Genomic DNA, 16,613 nt, shown 5'->3' on the forward strand with positions numbered 1-16,613 from the left:
CATGTACACCCCACCACCTGCACAACGTGTACACAACTGTTATAGACATTTTTGGGCACTGCAACACCAATCATAAATGTCCATAAACCAAGGGCTTTTAACTCCCTAAAAGTGTTGTTCCAACCTCTAAAAGAACAAGGTCAACCGATTACATCTTCTCCCAGAAGTTCTCCATGAAAAACTACTCAGAACTAGTCAAAACTAGACCATCTCACCTGCTCCATGGTCAAAGTGCATTGCATCCCACCTAAATACACATAGTAGGTGCGATTCATCTTGAAAAGCCCTTCTATGGGGTGCGATGGGCGGGAGTGGATAAATGGAAAGGTCAATCTGCAAGGTGGAGGAGCAAGGAATCTTCTAGAAACTTCTCCTGTGACACTTGCCTCTCTGCATTCGCCCAGGGATGAGTAAGAGATCATCAATCTCCAAGTGGAATCAAGAACTATCAGAGAGAGGACACTAATCAACTCTCAAAAGCTGACTCACCCCCCTTGCAAACATCTATATATGGATCCATCATCCCAGAGATCCAGAGGCTGGAATTTTGTATCTTGTAAGGAAGTGCTGCTGGTTTCTTGGAGCAATATCATAGTGTTGGGTGATCTAAGCTTTTCATGAGGTGAAGAAGGGCTTTCTTGCTGAGAGGATGATGCTGGGTCAGAACAATTGGTTGTAATCCTCTTTGCTACTTCTTGATTATCAATAAAGCTATTCAAGTTTTCCTCCACATGCTTGTATGATTGATGATATATGCATTTGTGTGGTCAATATATATCTGGTCCTATATTGTTTATGATAATAGATCTATGTTCTTGGATAGTGTTATGCTGCTTTGATTCTATACGTGCTCTTTGAAGCTGGGTAGACGAGGAAGTGAGTGGCAAATATCTATCAGAAGGGAGAGGAATCAAGTAAGGAACCAAGTGCAAGACAAAGGTTGGTCTCCATTATTCCCCTCTTATCTATTTATCATAAAGGAAAACAAAGTAGTTTTGTTTGTTTGTTTCTAAGGTAGCTACTAGCCTTAGTGGGACTAGCAGCTCTGCATAGACAGTAGATTTCTCGATAACAAAATGGCGACTCCACTGGGGAGCGTGTTACACAAAAATATCGTCACCATGATTATTTGCAGTTAGTATGTCTCTATCATCACTTGTACTATCCTCCTAAGCAAGTCTCAGACCTCAGCTCTTCAAGTCAAGCTTTGAAAATGAGAGAAAGACATTGAAAATCAACAAAGCTCTGGTTCCGCACTTTCTCTCAATGTTGACTGTGGTCCCACACCTCCTGTTTACAAAAACTGCGGACCTACCCACTCTGTCCCTAAAGGAGTGGGTGCGAACCCCTGTGAAAGTCAAAAAGGCTCAAGTTTATTCTAAAAAACTCACTTTGGGTTAATTCTAGATGATTCTAGAAGGAATTTTGATGTGGATTGGCCGTTGTTAGGTGGTTCATGCATCCCAAAAGAGAAGGAGCTAATCCCTTGATGAGAGGAGCTATCCCTTTGAACGAGGGCTTTATCCCTTTGAAGGAGGACCTAGTAATTTCCCTCCATTGCACTATAAATTCAGGCATTGGGCTGGTTGCTAGGGAGGTTAGAAGCTGAACATTTTTGAGGGTAAATGCTGGTGAAATTAAGACTTCCTAGTTGAGCTTAAGAGGAGAGATCACATACCTTTTTGGTTTCATTGGAAGAGAGTGAAACTTGTCAAAGTAGAGGAGACTTCTTGCTGGACCATGGGAGGAGCTTGTACAGTGTCAAGGCACATATTGTAAAGTTCTTCTTTGATTTGAATTAATACAATCAGACTCATTTTTCTCAACAAATGGTCTCATGTCATTTGTTTCATGAATTCCTTGACTTTCATGTTAAATATGTTTTATGATATTGGCTTTTTAGGTGCTATTTAATTTGTTTGCTTGTTTGTGTTTGCAGATTCGTGACAAGGGAGCTCATTTGGTTCGAAGGAGCGAAGGCTTCCACAAACTTGCGTTGGACCTAAGGTAGGCCTAAAACACTTGTTTGCCTTTGTTTATAAAAGCATATTTAGAGAAAGATAGTGTGTGATTGGTTTGCTTGTCATTAGGTCTTCTTTAGATTCTAGGAAGGTCTATCTTGTTCGCAAGATCGACTCATTCTATGTGACAAAATGGCGACTCCACTGGGGACTTGATTTTTTCCTTGTTTTTACTTTGACCTGAGAAACTGTGTTTTTTTTTCTATTTTTGGCTTGTTGTGTGTGGAATTGGGTAGATTAACTAGATCCAGGGTTATTTTTTTGTTTTTCATAACTTTGGGAGAGGACCGTACCCTAGGCTTGTGACACAGTGCGGACCTATCCGCACTTTTGCTTTTAGCACAGAGCGGTACCGCACCTGTGGGAACTGTGGTCTTGTGGACCCTGCTAAAATTTTGAAAAACTTAAAATTTTCTCTTTTAGTCAGTTTAGTTTTTGTTTAGATGTTATTATCCCCTGCCCAGACCTGCATGTAACTTGTCAGAGGCTTTTCTTAGGTTAACTCCATTGGAATTCTTGTTTTAAGCTTTTATCAATTGGGTGTTTTGAGTCTCTTTTTTGAGAAATTCTTAATTTGATTTCCTTTGGTCATTACTTGGAGGTTTGTCTCAGTCTTTTCACAATTTTGCATGAGTGTATGAGTGTTAATCGCCTTTGAGTGTTTTTATTTTTTGATCTTTGGAACTCTCACCCAACTTTCTTGACTTGCACTTGATTGGTTCTTAGATTACATTAGAATCATCTTGTGTTTGAGAATTCTCTTGCATAGATCACATTTGCATAATTAGAATTCTCATTTTCAGAATATGAATGAAAAATGTGCATAGATTACATTTGCATACTTTTCAAGTGAAATGTGCATAGATTATAATTGCATAGTTTACATTCTGAAAAATCAATCGTAGATTTAGATCAGCTTTCTTTGATTTGAATTTACATATTTTTATTCTTGTTTTTAACACACAAAAATAAAAATAAAAATAAAAAAACTTTTTGGAATTGATTTGCATTAGTTTTTCTTGATGAAATTAGTGCATTAGAGAATTTGTTATATTTTCTCTTAGTGATCAATTTCTTGCATTGTTGGAAGTGAATGGAAACTCTCTCCTTACTTTAGTTAGGATTCATTGAATTGAAAGGATTACATTATCATATTCGATTGCATTCAGTTTTGAGTCGGGTCATAACACCATTGGTTTCGTATCCATTTACCCCTTTGAGTAATAACAGCCTAAATAACACAGCGCTTAATTAAAATTCATCTAGTAATTTTTACATTTTTAGGGCTCTTTACACCAATCTAGCTTAGGCTAGTGTCTTGGAATAGGTTTTAGTTAACTCTCCAAGACAGTAAAACAAACAAGTAGTTGTATCTTGCGGTAGGAGAAAAATCCAATTGTTACATCTATGCTCTGGGAAAGCTCCTCTTAAAGGAGAAGCACGAGATCATATCTGAACCAGTGTGGGAATCAATCCTTCCTCATTGGGAATGATAGAAGATATTCACGTATTAAAAACGGTAAACCTCAGATTGACCATTGTCAAGGAGCTTGGGGTCACTTGTTGGCAAACCTTGGATTATGTCAAGGAGCCTTCAAGGGGATTGATCTTGTTACTCTGCCCTTGCGTGCGTGTCGGATTGTAGACTGTTCCCCTGGTATATTTGTTCCCATTGGTAACCTTAGTGACCATATTCTATAGGATTCTTCCTAAGGTGACAGTGGTGGGAAGATCCCACTGTACCTGGAGCAGACGTCGGCTAGACTCACTTGGATTTTCTGGGGGGTTCTCTTCACTCGAGATGGTTTAGTGGAGAAACTTGTGCCAGTCTATTCATTAAGCAGGTTGTCGAGGTAACTGTTCCAACTGCCATTTTTGTATTGAATTCTGTGATGTTGGATTTCATCACCAACTAGTGTTTTTGGTACAGAAAGTTACTGTTTGTGTGTGGTTTGACTCCTAGATTTGATAGTGCATGTTAATTTGTTTGTTTTTACTTTTAGAGGCCATAGGTGTGAATTGTGAATTTTAATTGTTAGGTGTGAATTGTGAATTGTTAATTTTAGTTTTAAATTCACTAAAGTTGAATATAATGGCAAGTGTTCCAGAATTTACCGACCAGGGAACCCCTCTTAACGAGAATCCTAGTACCTTTCCTTATTTTGGAAATGTTGGTCCTCCTTATATCGCTACTTTGTCATTACTTGGATTTACAATAGGTTTACCGATATGGTTATTTTCAACTTCGTTGGCCCCAAATACTCCAATTGTTCCACCTCAACTGAATGCTTCACCTCAACAGAGTTCACCATCTCAACATCACCAACCTTCTGTTGACCCTTTACCTTCTTCACCTAATTTTTCTTCCTCCATTTCTTCCTCTTCGCTTGGCAAACGCCTTGACGCTAGTAACCAGGTGTCTAAGAAGAAGAAGAAAGGGAAGAAGAAGAAGAAGAAGAAGAAGAAGAAGCAAGATAAGAAATAAGTCAACCAACCAACCATGGCTGTAAGTGTTAGTTGTGTTGAGGAAAACTCCGACATGCATCGTAAACCCAATTACCCTTGCAGGCTTTGTAAGGGTGACCACTTCCTTATCAATTGTCCTGGTATTCCAAAGGTCTTGGAAGTATGGTCAGGAAAATCTCATCAACTTTCCATTGATCCATCAACCAGTGATAGTCAGGTTCCTGGGAAGAAGGGTAAAGTTAGGTTTCCTTGTAAGTTATGCAAAGGGAGTCATCAAACTCACATTTGCCCTCACATGGATGAAGCCTCAAAATTGTTGGAAAACCTTACTGTTCCACAGCAAGAATTTCCAACTGGTTATCGTAAACTTTCTCCCAACCTACCATCAACTGACGGAGTGATTGATCTAATTTCGAGTACAGTCGATCACACTCTTCCATTGGAGAGTGAAACTCATGTCACTCAGGTTGATGATCCATTAGTTGATCAAGTGGTCGATTCAATTTCACATTCGGTCGATCCCACTTTCCCTTTAGAGAGTGAACTTCATACCACTCAGGTTCTTTTTGTTACATCAGATTCTTCTACGCCGGGGGGCATTTCATCTGTTTCTACAGAACCCCCTCCAAGTACTGAGGTCTTTTCCTTTGATTGGAATAGACTGACAAAACCTCGTCTTCCTTCCTACATCCCTTTCCAAATAATTGTCAAGGTTGGTGGTAGGGACATGCACCGCACACAGGTAGATGAAGGTGCTTCTGTTAGTATTTTATCCTCAATTGCTTGGAAAGCTATGGGTTCCCCTCAACTTGCGCCTATTACGCAGAATATGAAAGCTTTTAACAGAATCGTTAGTGAACCTTTAGGGATCCTTCCTAATTTTTCTATTACCTTGGAAGGTTAAACTGTCTGTATTGATATTATGGTAGTTTGTGGTCCCTTGGATTTCAATTTACTCCTTGGGCGAGACTATGTTTATGCAATGAAAGCTGTCGTATCGACACTCTTTCGCGTGATGTCTTTCCCTCACAATGCAAATATTGTCATTGTAGACCAGCTTTCGTTCCCTAGTCTTGTTTCAACTACCAATAATATGACACCCCTAAGTGTTCCTGATTCTAAAGTGGTATCTACCCTGCCATGGGTTAATTATGTGGCAACTGGTCCCATGTTTTCAGTTATCGATGTAAGTGAGCCTCTCACTATTTGCTCATCTTCCTTTGATTTAGATCCGGTAATTGACATGGAAAGCTCTATGGGATTATTTGAACGTGATGTTATTATCCCTTTGGAGTCCCTTGACAAGTGTTCCTTCCAGAGACCTATTCTTCCTTCTGATGAAGACCTCTTGGAAGCCATGATCAAGGTGTGTCCATTGACATGTCGTTCTTCCAGTTGGAAGCCATGATCAGTGAGTTGCGAGGATAGTTTTTTCCTGTATCAACCTCGTTAAAAAATGAAACAGGCTATCTTGAGGAAAGTTCCTGTTACTGAGTCAACCTCGTTAAAAAATGAATCAAGTATGAGGACAGTTCTTTTCCTGTGTCAACCTCATTAAAAAATGAATCAGTTGTTCGAGGAAAGTTCCTTTTACTGTGTCAACCTCGTTAAAAAATGAATCAGTGAGTATGAGGATAGTTCTTTTCCTGTGTCAACCTCGCTAAAAAATGAATCAGTTGTTAGAGGAAAGTTCTTGTTACTGAGTCAACCTCGTTAAAAAATGAATCAGGTATGAGGATAGTTCTTTTCTTGTGTCAACCTCATTAAAAAATGAAACAACCCGCTTTTCGAGTTGAGTCTTGAAAGTAAACCTTCATTCCATCCACCTCGTTGAATGCAATGAAGCTTGGGGGGCATGTACCTCGCTTTTCATCCTTATTCTGGGGGCATGCAAACTTCTTGAGCATAGTTCCTTGTCTTGTGTCAAGCTCGTTAAAAAAAAATGAAACAAGGATTCTTGAGCATAGTTCCTTGTCTTGTATCAAGCTCGTTAAAAAATGAAACAAGGAGTCATAGGTTATATAGGTAGATTGTAGAGAGTAGTTATGAGCATAGTTCCTTGTCTTGTGTCAAGCTCGTTAAAAAATGAATCAAGGATTTTATGAGCATAGTTCCTTGTCTTGTGTCAAGCTCGTTAAAAAATGAATCAAGGATTTTTGAGCATAGTTCCTTGTCTTGTGTCAAGCTCGTTAAAAAATGAATCAAGGTTTTTAGAGTATAGTTCCTTGTTAGGTAGATTGTAGAGAGTAGTTATGAGCATAGTTCCTTATCTTGTGTCAAGCTCGTTTAAAAAATGAAACAAGGGTTTTGAGGATAGTTCTTTTCCTATGTCAACCTCACTAAAAAATGAAACAACTCCCACGAGTCTTTCCAAGATTTCGAAAGTAAACCTTCATTTCATCCACCTGGTTGAATGCAATGAAGCTTGGGGGGCATGTACCTTGATTTGCGTCATTAGGCTAGGGGCATGCGAACTTATAACAAGCATAGTTTTTCGTTTCAAGCTTGCATAAACATGAAACCGAATCTGAGCATAGTTCTTTTCCTGTGTCAAGCTCATTAAAAAATGAAACAAATCCTCCTCTAATTGAGTCGAGAGTTTGACTAGATCTCAGAAATGTTAAGTTGTATATTTAGGTTAGTTATTTCAGTTTTTTGCATAATTTTCTTACAGTTTTAGGTCGAGTCTTTCAAATGATCTCGTACATGAACCTTCATTCCATCCAGCTTGTACTTAGTTGAATGAAATGAAGTTGGGGGGCATGCGCTCTAGCAGTTATGCTTAGGGGGAATCAAGCACAATTTTCTCTCTGTTTCAAGCTTGTGTAAAAATGAAACTACTTTGAAGCATTGTTTTTCTTTGTTTCAAGCTTTTGTAAAAATGAAACCTATCTCGAGTTAATTTTAGTTATTTTCAAGACTCGTTAAACTCATGAAAATCTCGAGATTATTTTGCTATCTTTCATTCTCGTAAAACAAATGAAAATGCCGAGTTCTTTCCATCTTTTCTGCTCGTAAATTAATTTGAAAGTCGGCCATATGAGTACTTTTTTATCATTTTTTCAAACTCGTTAAAACTTATGAAAAAGTGAAACCTTAGAGTCACCTTTAAGATCTTTTCTGACTCCTAAAACATGAAAAGATTGCCGAGTTTTTCTTTTTAAACTCGTTAAAACGGAACTAAAAAGACGGTCCACTTACAACTCTTTCCTGACCGTAAAAGCATGAAAAGATTGCCGGATTTTTGTCATTTCAAATTCGATATTGGTTATAAAACGACGTGTCGTTGATCGCTTTTTTACTTTTTCGGATTAGGGGCACTAGTTACGAAAAGTACTCCTTGGTCGTAAAGATCAAGCGGTTCTCTCAAGTATTATTTTATACTTTTTCGGGCTTGGGAGACACAAACTTACGAAAAATGTCAACCCTGGAGTCTTCTTAAGTTTTTTCAGACTCTCTAAAATTGAAAAATGCCGAGTTTCTCCTATACTGGACTCATTAAAATCTCACAGTAAAGGACCTGTTCAATTACAAACAGGAACGAACCACTCCTTCTTAGGGTTCGAATTTAAACTAAGTTGGGCTCATCTGAAGGATGAGCTTATAATCAAGCAAATGTTATCCTCCTCAAGCTTGTCAAAAATAAAGAGGTACTTGCCAGAAATGGTGGGGGAAAAGAGAGAAAAATGAGCCTATTTGTCATACTTTGTAACCACTCTTGAACACGACACTTTTATTCACCTAGGTTGGGAAATCCTTTGCCTAACAGTTGATCAAACCACATTGAAAGTCTTCAGCCGGTTTTTGGGTATTAACTTTGGGACAATTGTCACCAAACCATCTGTTGTGTCGTTATGTGTTCAAGAGGTCACTGCCTATAAGCCATTCATCTGCAAAATATCTGTCATCCATCTTGACCATCCCTGAGTCAGTCCTTGCAACTAAATTTCTTCAACTTGATCTATGATTTCGTGTTGCGGGCTTGCCTGCGACGGATCACTTTCTATCGACTTCAGCTCATTATCTAGAAAGATGATCTAGAAATCATCAGTACCTTGGGATCTGCATGCCTCAATGGCAAGTTTCTCACCTTTGACGGCAGGTTGCATCATTGACCTTCGATCAAAGGATTCCGTGACATGTTCGACGTCAACACATTTATTCACATCTCATGGATTGTACTGGGTACTTTGAGAACCATTGACATCACTGGTGGTTTTTCTCACACTCGTTAACAGTTTACATCATTGACTGGTAATCAAGTGGTTTCTACCATGTTTGACATCAACACATTCATTCGCATGGATAGAATCGTACTGTTTCAGGAAGTAGAAATGAAGACCTTGGATCTAGTTTCCACAATCCAGGTTGCGAGGAATTTTGTATTCATTATATGATGGACTATTCATAAACAGATGGCTGCATCCATACTGTGTCCACATGAGTCTATACTTGTGATGTCTTACAAGATCATTCCTGTATCAGAGCAGTAGTTAGTTTTCTAATTCAGTTTTGATCTGAGTATGGGAATGCCTACCTCAGCGATGATATGATCTCATATATATATCTTGCATTGAATGTTTTTACAGGTTCCAACCGGGCTCTCCACAAGATGATCCTCGAAATGATAAAGTACTTCACTCTTCCTAAATGATAAATGAAATCCTCATCTACTAGAGACTTCGCACTTTAGGGGGCAATATGTTACACAAAAATATCGTCACCATGATTATTTGCAGTCAGTATGGGTCTATCATCACTTGTACTGTCCTCCTAAGCAAGTCTCAAACCTCAGCTCTTCAAGTCAAGCTTTGAAAATGAGAGAAAGACATTGAAAATCAACAGAGCTCTGGTTCCACACTTTCTCTCAATGTTGCCTACGGTCCCGCACCTCCTGTTTACAAAAACTGCGGACCTGCCCGCTCTGTCCCTAAAGGAGTGGGTGCGGACCCTTGTGAAAGTAAAAAAGGCGCAAGTTTATTCTAAAAAACTCACTTTGGGTTAATTCTAGATGATTCTAGAAGGAATTTTGACATGGATTGGCCGCTCTTAGGTGGTTCATGCATCCCAAAAGAGAAGGAGCTAATCCCTTGATGAGAGGAGCTATCCCTTTGAAGGAGGGCTTTATCCCTTTGAAGGAGGACCTAGTAACTTCCCTCCATTGCACTATAAATTTAGGCATTGGGCTGGTTGCTAGGGAGGTTAGAAGCTGAACATTTTTTAGGGTAAATGCTGGTGAAATTAAGACTTCCTAGTTGAGCTTAAGAGGAGAGATCACATACCTTTTTGGCTTCATTAGGAAGAGAGTGAAACTTGTCAAAGTAGAGGAGACTTCTTGCTGGACCCTGGGAGGAGCTTGTATAGCATCAAGGCACAGGTTGTAAAGTTCTTCTTTGATTTGAATTAATACAATCAGACTCATTTTTCTCAACAAATTGTCTCATGTCATTTGTTTCATTAATTCCTTGACTTTCATGTTAAATATGTTTTATGATATTGGCTTTTCAGGTGCTATTTAATTTGTTTGCTTGTTTGTGTTTGCAGATTCACGACAAGGGAGCTCATTTGGATCGAAGGAGCGAAGGTTTCCACAAACTTGTGTTGGACCTAAGGTAGGCCTAAAACACTTGTTTTCCTTTGTTTATAAAAGCATATTTAGAGAAAGATAGTGTGTGATTGGTTTGCTTGTCATTAGGTCTTCTTTAGATTCTAGGAAGGTCTATCTTGTCCGCAAGATCGACTCATTCCGTGTGAAAGAGTGAATAGATTGTTTGTTTATTTGCATTTGTTTACTTTATAAACTTACAGATGGAGCCTAAAGTTAAGCCAGCTAGCCTTCGAACTGCATTTGCTATGCAAGTGCAAAGTAGATCAATGTTGCTTCAATCTATCTCTGGGTTTTGTTTATGAACTGAACAATTGATTTACAAGCTCTCTAATTGCCCTTGTGGTGGCTCTAGTAACCTCTTTAGATCTACCCATGTGTTTGATTTACTGATTACCACTTGCTCGGCCTAAATCCCTGAACTGAGCTGCAGACTGTGACCCGGAACCCAGTTAAAGTCTCGTGCCTGGTCCAGCGCACTGTCTCTTTTGTGAATTCTAGATGCATCACACTTCCCGAGTGTAGTAGGTGCACTGCATCTCTGTGTTGGAAATAATACTGAGAGGGGGGGGTAAATCAGTATTATCAGATCATTAAAACTTTTTCAATGCTCAAAAACATATACGCTACTTCAGTTAAGTGAAACCGCGTGTACACGTGACTGTGTCTAAAGCAACTAGCGTATATCCAGAAATCTTATGATTCAGTTAACTTATCTTCAGTAAATGCATCAGAACATTATTAACCATATTAAAAGTAAACAGGTGCAGTATAGCAGAACAGATCATCACATAAAAGCCACACACATGAACACAATGATATAAGGTGGAAACCCAATGTGGGTGAAAACCACCTGTTGCAAGTCATCTCAATCTTCTTCTTAATAAGAAAATCCTTTTACAATATTTGTACTGGTGCAGTCTTATACCAGTACGGGAGCTACAACCCCCTTTGCTCTTGTACTAGCCGATCCATTTACTAGTACGCAGGCTGCTACCTGCTACAATGCTCCAAGGATCTCCCTTAGCTTTTGTACTAGCTTAGATACTAGTACGTAGGCGCTAGCCTACAATCTTCTCTCCTCCAGGTACCACGTTTCACCAATTTTTAGACTGGATACACTGAAGCACAACACTACAATCTGAAGGCCACGTTTCATCAAATTTTCATACTGGACCCATAACCATCATTGAAGCACAAAACAATCAATATTATCATCATCAATTTCTGAATCACTGAAACCCTGTCAATAACACAGTCACCAGAACACAGAGCAGACACAGAACTCTGCAATAACTATCAGACCCATCTGCAACTTCAAATATCAAGCTTTACAATGTACACGCTACTTGGATAAACCCAACCTGCGTGTATACGCTCTTTTTCAAAGGTCAACCCTCGTACAGATCTAAAAATATTTCCTTATAACTTTGCAGCCGTACCAAACATCAATCATACTATAACACTTATAAAACATTAATTGCGTCAGTATGCAGATCTAGAATAAACATAATCAACCATATAAAGATAGTTCATTTCAAACCATTTGATCTCGATCTCTCCTTAGATCTTGTTCTCCATCAACCGGTGAGATCTCTCCTTAGCTCAGATCAAGCAATGCATCATCATCCCACAACCTGCATACTGGTTCTAATACTTCATCAGATATTCAAGACATTTTAGATACACTTGCCTAATGATTTCCCTCTCCTTATATAGCCTTAGGCCTTATTCAATACCAAGAGCCAAAACCATAGAAATCCAATACCATCAACTTCAAAAACTAGGGATCAACACGTCCGTCGAGACACCAAGGTCCAAAACCATAGGCACAACTTCCAAGGAATAACCCCGTGGACCAAAGATAAGTTTTCCACATACACGCACTTTTACTGAAGCCAACCAGCGTGTACACGCGACTTGGTATATAGTGAACCTGCTTGTATACGCGACTTGGTATATAGTGAACCAGCGTGTATATATTTTTCTTCATACTTGTAGACTAATCATCAATTCCTTGCTGCTATCCTTTTGCACTATGATTTGTCATCAGTGTGATTTGCCATCAAGGACAACACTTGTCTCATAATGCCAACACTTTGGTTCACTATGTTACAGGTGCGCTGATTAGACAAGGCCTTTCCTACTCCTAGATTTGGTTTCAGTGTTCACTCTTTTCAGCTCTATTCAAGAGTTTTGCTGCCTGTAGTCAGTACACCTTTGTTGAAACCCCCTTCCTTTCCATTATTCCACCTCTATTGTGCAAAGGATTGTAAATGTTTTTATGTATTTTGAGCCATTTTCAATTCTCTTTTACCAAGAAGTAGCGTAATCGTATTGTCGTCTCTTGATTTGAAAGTGTCGCAAGTGTCGTTTTCAGTCATAGAAGAGAATATGTTTGTTCTTAATAGTCCATTACACTATTACTCTTATATTTGATTTGAATTAGTAGTTTTTCAAGTGTCGAAAACAAGTTTTCATTTCCAAATCACAAAGTGTCATCATTGTCCTCATTTTGTCTTTAAAAGAAACTTGTTAGTAACGTCGCTTTGGAAAATAATTCAGATTTGCGCTTAGCTTTCTTTTTATCATTCACACATTAAGAAGGCTGAAAACAAATACATGCACGTGCATTTGCATTTAGATTGTTTGTTGGTTTGATTTAGGACAGTGCATATAGTGTGTGCTCTCTGCTCTATGTTGAAAGAACGCCATCTCTCTTTCCTTAGTAGCTAGGATTTTCATTGCAAAAAGAAGATTAAACGACTATTTATCATCTTAGATTGCATTTTAGGAATTGTACATCTACATCACGTGGTGAACCTGAAAGGAAAATTTCTTAAGAAAGATCAACTGTAAAATAAATTTAATGAATCTAAAAACGCTTTGGAACTTAACGCACAACATCTAGAAGTCTAGGCTAGTGACGTATTCCGGCGTCGTTAAGCCTGGTAACTGTTGTTCTCATTGTTGGTTGGGTGATTTCTCCACCTTGAGATGATAAGTGCCAGTACGGACTTGTGCTCCCACGTACCATGGGGTATATATTAGGAGACCACAATAGGCTTTATCCTTTATCCATAGGAAGCCGTGTTTGCCGCCCTATCGATTGCAATGCACTGAACACAGCATTCGGGAAGATTGACTGCTGTACTGTAAAAAGTATTCTACAGTTTTACGATTGGTTTGGTAATCCCTTTGTCTAGATTTCCAAAGCAGTCCCTTTCATTCTTTTTCAGACTCCTTAAAGGAAAAGGTCCATCTGAGCACTTGTCACTTTAGGCTCATTAAAAATCGAAGGTGACTAGAGTCATATTTTGTTTTTTCTCGACTCTTAAAAATTGAAAAAACAAGTTGTGTCAAAGCGTCTAAAATTTATTTTAAACGGAATAAATATCACCTTTCCTACGTTGGTCTTAGGTTGAGAAGAATGGAGCCCACCAACCAAGGAGTTCCCCTTTGGGGAAATCCTAGTCCTTTCTCCTCTTGGGGAGATGTTGGTGCACCCCATATGGCCTCATTGTCGCTTCCAGGATTGACAATTGGTTTGCCCGTATGGCTCTTCTCAACTTCTGTCGTTCAGAACCCCGTGATTCCTGAACAATCAAGTCAGCAACTAAACGATACCAAAGTTACCCCCCAACCCTCTACTTCGTCCAATTCTTCCTCTCCTCCTTCCTCTTCGCTTGATGAAGCTGGTAAGGCCAAAAATCAAGTAACTGAGAAGAATAAGGAGAAGAAGAAGAAAGAGAAGAAAAAGAAGGAGCAAAGGCGAAAAGGGGCAACCAAGCATCGTCTAGCAAAAATCCACACACTGCACTGACCAGGCCTAAATCGCCATGTGTCATTTGCAAAGGAGACCACTATCATCGAGATTGTCCTTGCATCCCTCAGATCTTAAGGGACTGGTCTCCCCATTTGCACAACCCGGTGTCGTCAACCTCTGATGATCATGTTGAAGGTACACCGTCAACTAGTGAAAGTGAAGCCCCTAGAAAAAAAGGAAGATGTAAATTTCCTTGTAAATTGTGTGAAGGTGATCACGCCATCCACCGTTGTCCCTTCTTAGATGAGGCTAAAAGAGTTTTGGACAACCGTCCGGTTTCACCGTTACGACTTCCTCCTGGATATAAGAAGCTCTTGCCGAGTCCGTCAGTAGTTGAAAATCCAGCTGACACGCCCTTGTGGTTGGCCGAAGAATCTATCACTGAAGATAAACCATCTGAATCCACACCAGATGAAAGTCAAAAGGTCGAGGCGGCAGTTGACCCAGTCTTGCCTTCAGAGGATCCATCTTCAGATGATACAATCATCGAAGAGAATAAGGATGACACCGTCCAAATTCTTTTCGTAAGCACAGACTCCGATGAACATGGGGGCAGTCTACCAGTTCCTTTACCGTAGGAAGGAAGTTCGTCAGAGTCGTATCCGGCTGTCTATTTAGTCCCACCTCCAAGCAACCTAGTTGTTTCCTTCGATTGGAATCTACTAGGCAGACCCCACTTACCGGCTAGTGTACCATTTCGAATCATTGCTCAAATATATAAAATGGTCATGGCCGGTACCATCATAGATGAAGGGGCTTCTATGAGTATCCCTTCCTCAACTGCTTTGAAAGAACTTGGTTCACCATCGCTTTTGCCTGAGATGAGAAATCTAACAGGCTTTGACAAAGGAACCAGTCGACCGTTAGGGATCCTTCCCAATGTGCTGATAACATTGAGAAGGAAAACCGTTCACATGAACGTAATGGTAGTCCAAGGACCCCTGGATTATAATCTACTCCTTGGACGAGACTATATTTATTGCATGTGAGCCACTATCTCCTCACTCTTTAGAGTAATGTGTTTTCCGCACGAAGGAAGAGTGGTCATGCTCGTAGACTAGCTTTCATTCCCCAGTTCACACATAGCAAATAGTCATATACCAACCCTGAATGGTGTTTTCACACAAGGAATGTCTCATCAATCCGCAGTCCGTCCTCCTGATGAATGCGAGTGATTCAGAGGATATGACTGAAACGCAGGGGGCATGCACCTTGGCCTGTTTTGATAGGAAAACCTTGGGTATAGGGTAGGTTTCTGCGGAGAGTATATGACTGGCCTGACACACCTGTCCATTTTGGAAAATGGGATTAGACCGGAATAAGATACCTCTGTTAAGGTAGGCCTTTCCCAATAAAACAAATGTTTTGTCTGCAAATTGAGGGCTAACCTGAAAAGGTAGGCCTTTCCCGATAAAAAAAATGTTTTGTCTGCAAATTTAGGGGTAACCTGGAAAGTCTACTTCACTATACCTGGGGGCATGCAAACCTTTTGGCGTGCAAGCGAAGAGCGACCATTTATTTTTTTAAATTTATAGGTCCTCTAACCCTTTAAACTCATAGGATTGGTCGTTTCCTAAGTTGCATAAAGAAAGGATGCGGGGCAAAGCTTTGAAATAATGTCGTTTTTGTATATGAGATATCCTTATTATACGATTGGATTAATCGAGTAGTTTTAACGCGGAATTCAAGCTCGTTAAAAAATAAAAATAAGCAATGAGCAAATGTTCCCCCAGAGTTTAAGCTCATTAAAAAATGAACCATTCTCCGGTAAATAACCATTGTGAATGTATTACCATCAGCCTTTGAAGCCTTGGTCATGTTCTCATCATCACCTCCACTTTGTTTTGGCCAATCATTCACCTCCATTTGATTGTTTACCCTTTTTGAGGAACAGCTGTGAAGAGTGATCCTGTTAGCCTTCCTTGTGACACTGTCGTGATTGGAAAATTCCAAACCTTACCTGGAATCAGTTGCTACCCATATTTATCATTCGTTCCTCAAAACACGAGTCTCCTTTAAGATCTTTTCAATTGACTCGTAAAATATGAAAAGATTGTCGAGCCATTGGCCTCTCCAGCTCATTAAAGGGACTGGAAGTGCTATCCCTCCTTTAGATTTTAATCTTTTTGGACTTGAGGGATCATTACACAAAAAGATCGAGCGCTTGTTTTGTTCGGCTCGTTAAAAGTACCGAAAATTCATCCCTTTTGTATTGTTTTATACTTTTTCGGACTCAAGGGATTATATGACGAAAAAGGATTATTGGAGTTTTCTTTACGTCCCTTTTTCAGACTCTCTAAAATTGAAAAGGACCGAGTTATCCTTGTCATTAAACTCGTTATAACTGAATAGTGACAAACTTGTCCATACAGACAAGAACAAATTTCACTATCGCTAGGCTCGTTAAAACATAGCGATGGGTTTGCCCAAAGGGAAAATTATAGAACAAGCATATTTTATCCTCCTCAAACTTGAAAAAAATAAAGAGGTATTGGTCAGCAATGACTGGGGAAAATTGGGAAGAAAACTTGAAGAAACTTTATCGGTAGCAAGTCGCTCTTGAACATGACACTTTCACTCTGCATCCGAGTCGGGTTGGGTTGTTCCATTCACTGGTCACATCACCATGGTTCCATCACACCATCCATATTTGGGGTTAATGCTACCGATCCATTATGTCAGTGTCGCCGATATG

This window comes from Pinus tabuliformis, chromosome 5_1 (assembly GCF_031772625.1).
Source record: "Pinus tabuliformis cultivar Carrire ecotype Pingquan chromosome 5_1, CPIR1, whole genome shotgun sequence".
NCBI lineage: Eukaryota > Viridiplantae > Streptophyta > Pinopsida > Pinales > Pinaceae > Pinus > Pinus tabuliformis.